General features: G+C 43.5%; 1 protein-coding gene across 3 annotated transcripts in view; it reads right to left on the reverse strand.

Moving 5' to 3' along the window:
* GAS2 (growth arrest specific 2) overlaps positions 1 to 7690 on the reverse strand; it is a 101475-nt gene that overhangs the window by 74908 nt on the left and 18877 nt on the right. Inside the window, exon 1 of one of the 3 annotated variants that reach the window (XM_010710708.3) lies at positions 7402 to 7601. The exons of 1 other annotated variant lie outside the window; for it this stretch is intronic. The gene's annotated coding sequence lies outside the window, so the exon portion shown is untranslated. Of the gene's footprint in view, positions 1 to 7253; positions 7602 to 7690 lie in introns of those variants that run through there. One more of the 3 variants, XM_010710707.3, reaches the window with a different exon arrangement.

Here is a 7690-nt window from a genome sequence, read left to right on the forward strand (position 1 = left end):
ATACTGGAAAAGAGCAATAAGGTCTCCTCTCAGCCTCCTTTTCCCCAGACTAAACAGCCCCACTTCCTTCGGTCTCTCCTCGTAGGGCACATTCCCTAAGCCCTTCACAAGCCTTGTTGCCCTTCTTTGGACCTGCTCCAGAACCTCCATGTCCTTTCTGGACTGAGGTGCCCAAAACTCAACATAGGACTCGAAGTGAGGCCTCACCAGTGCCGAGTACAGGGGCAGGATGACTTCTCTAGTCCTGCTCACCACGCCATTCCTGATATAAGCCAGGATGCCATTGGCCTTCTTGGTCACCTGGGCACAGTGCTGGCTCATATTCAGCTGACTGCCCATCAGTACACCAAGGTCCCTTTCCATCAGGCAGCTTTCCAGTCCCTCTTCCCCAAGCCTGTAGGGTTGCCTGGAGTTGTTGTGACCAAAATGCAGGACCCAACACCTGGCCCGATTGAAACTCACACAGTTAACCTTGATCCATTGATCCAGTCTATCCAGGTCCCTCTGTAGTGCCCTTCTCCCCTCAGGCAGATCAACATTGCCTCCCACCTTGGTGTCATCTGCAAACTTACTGAGGATGCACTCAGTCCCCTCATCAAGATCATTAATAAAGATGTTAAATAGAAGCAGTCCCAGTACGCTCGTGACTGGCCACCAACTGGATTTAACAACAATGACCACAACTCTTTGGGCCCAGCCATCCAGCCAGCGTTTCACCCAGCAGATCGTATGCCCATCCAAACTGTGGGCAGCCAACTTCTCCGTGAGGATGTTGTGAGGAACAATGTCAAAGTCTTTACTGGAGTCCAGGTAGACCACATTGACAGCCTTACCTTCATCCACTAAATGGGTCACTTTGTCATAGAATGAAATCAGGTTTGTCAAACAGGATCTTCCATTCATAAACCCATGCTGTCTGGGCCTGATTCCTAGTTGACCTTTAATTGATCCATAATGGCTCCTGAGATTATCTGTTCCATAATCTTCCCTGGCACAGAGGTGAGACTGATAGGTCTGTAGCTACCAAGATCATATTTCTGGCTCTTTTTGAAGATGGGCGTCACATTTGACAGTCTCAAATAGTGACTAACTTTTGTTTCACAAAAAAGCAGTCAAGCTGCATGAAGCTCAAGAAATCTCTGAGTTTCACTGCAGAAAGAAAAGTGGGAGAAACAAGAGCTCTGACTGAAGCATGCAGGGGTGCTGGAGTTCAGCAGTTCTTTGGCTAGTAAGAGCTGAAATCCTGGCCAGGACACTGATTGTCAGAGTAAGAAAGGAAGGAAAGAAGAAAGATAAACTGAGGTGACAAAAATAGCTGTAAACTGAGAATGACTCTGTCATCTCTGTACTGGGATTGGAATAGCAGTCTGCTTGAAACAGTAGTCCTGAATTAACAATGTTTTATTACTGAAATTACTGAAATGGTGTGGGTTACTTTGTGGAGCTGGCATACAAAGTGAGGACAGCAGAATGAGAAAGTTAATATTGATGATGACTCTTCACTAAGAACCCTGATGAATCACAGATGAACTAATACACAATCCAACTTGATCTCTTTGCAAGCTTAATTTCATTTCTGACATGATGTTTGTCTTCTTCCTCCTTAATCCCCCTTCCTCTCTGAGAACGAGCCTTAAACTTGCTAAAACTCCTTTTTGTTAGAATCAGTGCAACAAAAGTCAGCCTTTGAGAAATAAAGCATAACTTGCTTCCTATCACAAATTCCATTGGAGATAGCATGTTACACGTGCATGTCAGAAACTGTCAAATTGTTAAATATTCTCCATGCAAACGCTGGCTGCTGGTGAACTCCTAAGTTTAGCTTAAGCCACCACCATATTTCAGTAAAGTACTTACTAATCAGCTTAGAGAAGGAATAAAAGCTCTGCAAAGATCTTATAGTAGCCTTCAAGGGGGCTTACAAGAAAAATGGGGAGTGTAACAAGAGGACAAGGAGTCATGGCTTTCAACTAAGAACACAGATTTAGTTTCAACATTAGGAAAAGATTATTTACCTAGAAGGCGATGAGGCCTTGGCATAAGCTGTCAAGAGCAGCTGTGGATTCCCCGTTCCTGGAGATGTTCAAGACCAGGCTGGATGAGGCTTTGGGCAGCCTGAACACTAATAAGGTGTTCCTGCTCATAGCAGAGGGGGTGGAACTGGATGATCTTCAAGGTCCTTTCCAACCCAAACTATTTTATTCATCTCACCTCCTTCCATCATCTTAATATATTTACTTTTTGGAGAGCTGGAGAGAATTTTACTGACAATTTAGCACTGAGAAATTTGGTAAGAGAAAACAACTATCCTGCCACAGAGACAGACAGCAGCGTTCAAGGATACACCAACACAGCTGAGGAGGCAATTCTCTTTGGCTCCAACAACCATTTCATCCTTTTCTCTTGGCAGACACAAGGTATGAACAAAGCAGCCAGAAAAATAGTTTTTCCTAAACTCGCTACTTTCTAATAATACCATCAACTCATTAATATGCAGCTTTTTAAAACCAGTCGACACAAACAACAAATTTCTCATTTTATAGAACGCTACACCCTTCTATAAACTGCTGACACTGACGTGAAGTATATGTAAGTATCCTTCAAACTATGTTTTTCTCCTCAACAAGCTATTTCTTTCCCCTACTATTCTGAAGACAGACTGGGAGAGGTCTTCAGCTACTTTTCATTGTTTTCTTACAGGTTATATTTTCCTCCCCCCCGCTTTCTGTCAATAAGAGGAAGACATCTCAAATTCTCAGACTTATTGTCTAGCTGAAGAATTCCATGTGGGATAGTTTACAGTATACACAGAGACTTGTAACGGATTCAATACACTAAAAGATTATATTTCTCTCTGCTTACTTCTACCAAACAGTGAAGTTTTTATTTGGGTTTACAGTGGCACATTTAGTCTTGTGTTTATTGTAGCTCGCTGCTTGTATTTTGCCAGCAGTGTAACTTACACTGTCTGCTGTTATTGGTCATCAGGTCAAAGCAATCAAACAAGTAATCTTCTGTTATTCCACGGGCTTTTGGAGGGGCTAACTGGAACAACAAAAGGATTCAACAACGATACGCTCTGTACTTAAAACACAGAGGAGTCAAGGATCGCTTAATCTGTAAAGTAAGACTGGTTGTACAATTAAGTGCTCACAGTTGCATGCTCCTGGATTCAATTCCATTTCCTATTCCAACAGCCTTCCTTTGCTTGTAAGATTTTGGTAACACTATCTTTCAACATAGACAGAGCATTATTACTGAATTGTAGGGCTGGAAGGGACCTATAGAGATCATTGAGTCCTACAAAGCAGTCCCTCTACAGCAGGCTGCACAAGTAGGAGTCCAGACAGGTCTTAAATAGCTCCAGAGAAGGAGAATCTGCATTATCATGATGAAAACATTAATTTTACTCTATATAATACAAGTTTGTGCACGAGTGTGCATGAATGCATATATATGTACACACACAGAGAGAAAACACACATGTTCCATCCTGTGAATTAACCAGGCAATTCAGCAACATTTTACTCCAAACTATCAATCCAGCAAGTATGTACAGTGGCCTATACTGACTACTTGCTGACTATGCAGTGCTCTATTACACAAGTGTCACTGTTGCTTCAACCTTGTTCCTAATCATAACACGTGCCCTTAGATCTCAATAAACAAATGGAGAATTGAACCATTTCTTTTAACTCGCATCATGATAAGTTCTTCCAGACCAGGGACAAAGTCATGCTAAGTTATTTTCTCTTTATGATTTAAGAATTAGCATAGAAGTTAAATAACTAGTGAAACAAGCTTTTTTCTTCCAATTCAGTTACAATAAGGTGATAAAAGTGTTTATGAAATGGAAAAATTGTAAAGCAAATACAGAACAGTGTTTAGAAATCAATCAAATCCTCTCTGATGCCAAGGTTCTGTATGACATTCCCTTGATACCATACCAGCATGATGTAAGCTTTATGAGAGACACACTGCTTGCCTGTGTAGCAGAGACCTGCTTTAGCCCACGTGGGTGCTGCTGCTTATCAGCAAGGTAACTGACTGGCTCCTATCAGTTGGCTGCCAAAGCAGAGCTATCTAGGGCTGAAGATCTGCATGTATGCCAATTCAGTGGTCTAATTGCTCTACAAAGTTTAAACAGAAGATGGCATAGCTCTGCTTTGGAGCTTGGGTTCAAAGACTACTTCAAAAATCTGCATAGAAGTAAGTACTTAGGCTTTAAGCTTATGAAATGCGGTTTTCCCTAATATGACTAGGGGAAGCGTGTTAGCTACCCAGTTGTAGGAGCAAAAAATATGCAGACAACTGTGCAATAGCTTTATTGGCACTGGTAGAAAGAGCAGACAGCAACTTAGACAAGAGCAGCAATAGTTTTCTCTGAAGCAACTGTAACTTGAACACTAGACTGCACATTGGCTTTGACAGAGGGGTATCGGCTATAACTGCAGACAATCTCCTGCTGTCTTAGAGAGAAGGTAATGCTATTGGAAAGCAGTCATCCTGGAAAGAGAGGAGACAGAGGATCAAAAGCCAGAACAGAGCTCATGAGTATCTGGCAAGGGTTTCTGCTGGATCTCCCTGCTAGCTCTAATCACCTCAAGCAGATGGAAAAGAACAGAAATTTGAAACTTTACTGGAGTTTAAGTGGACTGTGTAAAGCATTTGCTTACTGTAAGCTGGGTGCAAAAGGAGCTTAAATAAGACCCAACATTCATAAATAGATCTGTAGCAACACAACAAACATCTGTGTGACCAGAAATGAGGCTGCCCACAAAGTGGGACTTGCAGTCAGCACTTACACATACGCAAGTGCTACTTTCATACACTTAGCAAGTCTAAGCATCAAGACATTTGCTGTTGAAAACTGATTCTAGTTTTCATACCTTGTTGTTAACATATTTTTCAGATTTGGAGAGAATACGTTAAGTTTGCAGGCTGAAAACTGCTCTTTGTTTTTTCCATACTCTCAATTACATACATATGCATGGGCACAAACACTTAGTGGCAAAAATAATGGGGAAAAAAAATAACTTACAGGAATGTCTTCCTTTGAGAGCCACATGCATAACTAACAACTTCTGTAATTGATTTTTGTGATATCAGGACACTTCCCAATGGTGAGATCTGCTAGACAGTGGAATAACTTCCCTAAGTGAAATCATGAAAGCTACCCTACTTGAGGTACCTAAGAGAGACTAAAAGAAGCAGTAGGAAAACAACCAGAACCCAGTTACTCACTGGTAGATTGACTCAACCAACCTTTATTACCTGCAACTTTCAGTTTACTACAGAACAAAAAAATCACCTTTTCTTTAGGTTCCTTATATGTAAAAGCAAACTCAATCACTCTTAAAGCTATGATTCTGCCTCCAAATCTCAAAGCTCTTCTTGAAGAGCTACTGAACAACTGATCATTCTTGTCTGCATTACCTTAAAAATGCATATTTATTATCTTACTTTCTTGCCACCATAAACAAGAAGATAAAACATAAGCTCACAGATGTAGCAAGTGTATTTCTGAAGGGAAGTTCAATTTTTCTAGTTATTTTATTATCCTTATAAACTAGGCCACAACCAATTTAGCCCAAGGTTCCTGGAGCTTTCCCAGCTCAACTTGGAGCACACTGTACATGCTGGGAGGGGCACTGGAGGGGAACCACCATCTGAAACTCATTAATCAATTAGAATTTTTAAGGGTTTACATCAAAATGTGATCTGCGCTGATAAAGTAAACTTTAATCACAAGAAGTCTTTGTCCTTTACGTTATGAATATACTTGCTACGAGTGTGCACAGTGCTCAGAGCAGAGGATACAGAATCTGGCAAAAAGAGCATACTGATACTTTAGACCTGTAAGGCCCTTGGTCAGAAGCCAGACCAGAACAAAGTTAACCACACAAAAATCTGAGCTAATCATTGAAAGCCTGGATGTTTCTAAGATTATGCCTAGTAGAAATAACTCCATTGCCTTGATAATGTCTTCTCTTCCATAAAGAAAGCAACGAGTCTTTCTCACATAGACCAAAACAAAGCCTTAGGAATATTCTAGATGTACTTGCTCATAAAATTACAACTTCCGGAAACTGAGCCTTTTCCTATCACAGTCCAAAAACTTTCTAGTTGATTTGCCTGGCTCTCTTTGCATGCTTTTCTGCTTATCTAAGGAGATAAAAAAGAAGAGAAAAGAAAAAAAAAGACCAGTAAAAGTTAGCAGAAGTTTCCATTTCCACCAAATGGAGAGGGAAATATACACACACCTGTCACATCACATCTGACAAGGAGTAGGAACACGTCTCCTGCTGCAAGCATACTAAGCAGGCAGTGTTACAAGTCAACTAGCTATCATCAGCTTTGTATTTAATTACAAAATCTCTGTTCTGAAGTCAGCAAGAAGTTTTAATAGAGAGGTTTCAAGCGGAGCCCAGAAGGTACTTCAGATTTTAAGTGAAATAAGACTGTGCGCCAAAAAGAAAAATAAAGCAATCAAATGAGATAGTAGCCTGGAATCAGTATGGACTGCAAGCATGGGGCTATAACTGACTCTTCTCACTTCTCCTTTCTCTGGGTTCAGGGTGGTTGTGGTTCCAACCAGGGTACCACAATATAATGCCGACCAGATGTTCTGTTCGTAGAATCATAAGGTTGGAAACAATCTGCAAAATCATCTAGTCCAACCATCCTCCCATTACCATTGCTACCACAAGCACTAAACCAGATCTTGCAGCTCCTCATCCAGACCCCTCTTGAACACTGCCAGGGACGGCGACTCCACCACCTCCCTGGGCAGCCATTCCAGTGCCTGTATGTTGAACCATACAACGTGAATTTAAGAATGTCAGCTAATTTCCTATTAAATCACAATCCACATCACAAAACCACCATAAAACCATGACGTTTGGCACAGCGTCTACTTTGCAGCAAAGAAACCATTTGAGATTTAATACACATGGAAACTGAAGAGAACCTGGTTGGTTTTAATTTCGAAGTGCTGCCAGAATAGTGCTAGAGCTGCACTAAGGTCCCTGCTAAGCATCCTTGCTGACGCTCTGGAAGGCAAAGCTGACGCACACCTCCGCAACAGCGAGCCGAGAGGAGGGAGACGCAAAGAAGAGAGGATGCTAAGACAGATGTTTAGAAACAAACTCTTCCCCAAGGGCTTCCCGACGGCTGAATCCGGAGCCTGGGGGAGTAAGCGAGCACCTGGGCGGCCGCTGCTGCCGTGCGAGCCGCCTCCGCCCCACACTTGCCTTTACCACGCGCGCCGCGATCTCTCCGACCTCGTCCTCCTGCCCCCGCCTCACCCAGGGCTCCGCCGAACGGCTTCGCAGCCGTGCCGGGAGGGACGGGAGAGATGTCCGGAGCCCGAGAGACTACCCCGCTCCGCCCCGCGTTCACCTTCCGCCGAGCCCGTCTGCGCTGTCCTCGGGGCCTCTCCGCCACACGGCTGAGCTAATAGCTTTGCCATAAGTGCCGCGAGCGCTGCTCCCGGCTCTGCCCCTCGGGGGCAGGACCAAGAACGGCCGTCGCGGCCCCTCCGCGGGATGCCCGGGTTCGGCCCACCGGCGAGCTCCAACCCAGCCAGCTGTCCTCGGCCGAGCCCCCCTCCGCCGGCCCTCCCGCACCCCCACGCACGCTCTCACACCGCCTCCGCACTGCTTTCAACCTCTGGACGCATAGAGAAGAA

Source organism: Meleagris gallopavo, chromosome 5, assembly GCF_000146605.3.
Source record: "Meleagris gallopavo isolate NT-WF06-2002-E0010 breed Aviagen turkey brand Nicholas breeding stock chromosome 5, Turkey_5.1, whole genome shotgun sequence".
Classification (NCBI taxonomy): domain Eukaryota; kingdom Metazoa; phylum Chordata; class Aves; order Galliformes; family Phasianidae; genus Meleagris; species Meleagris gallopavo.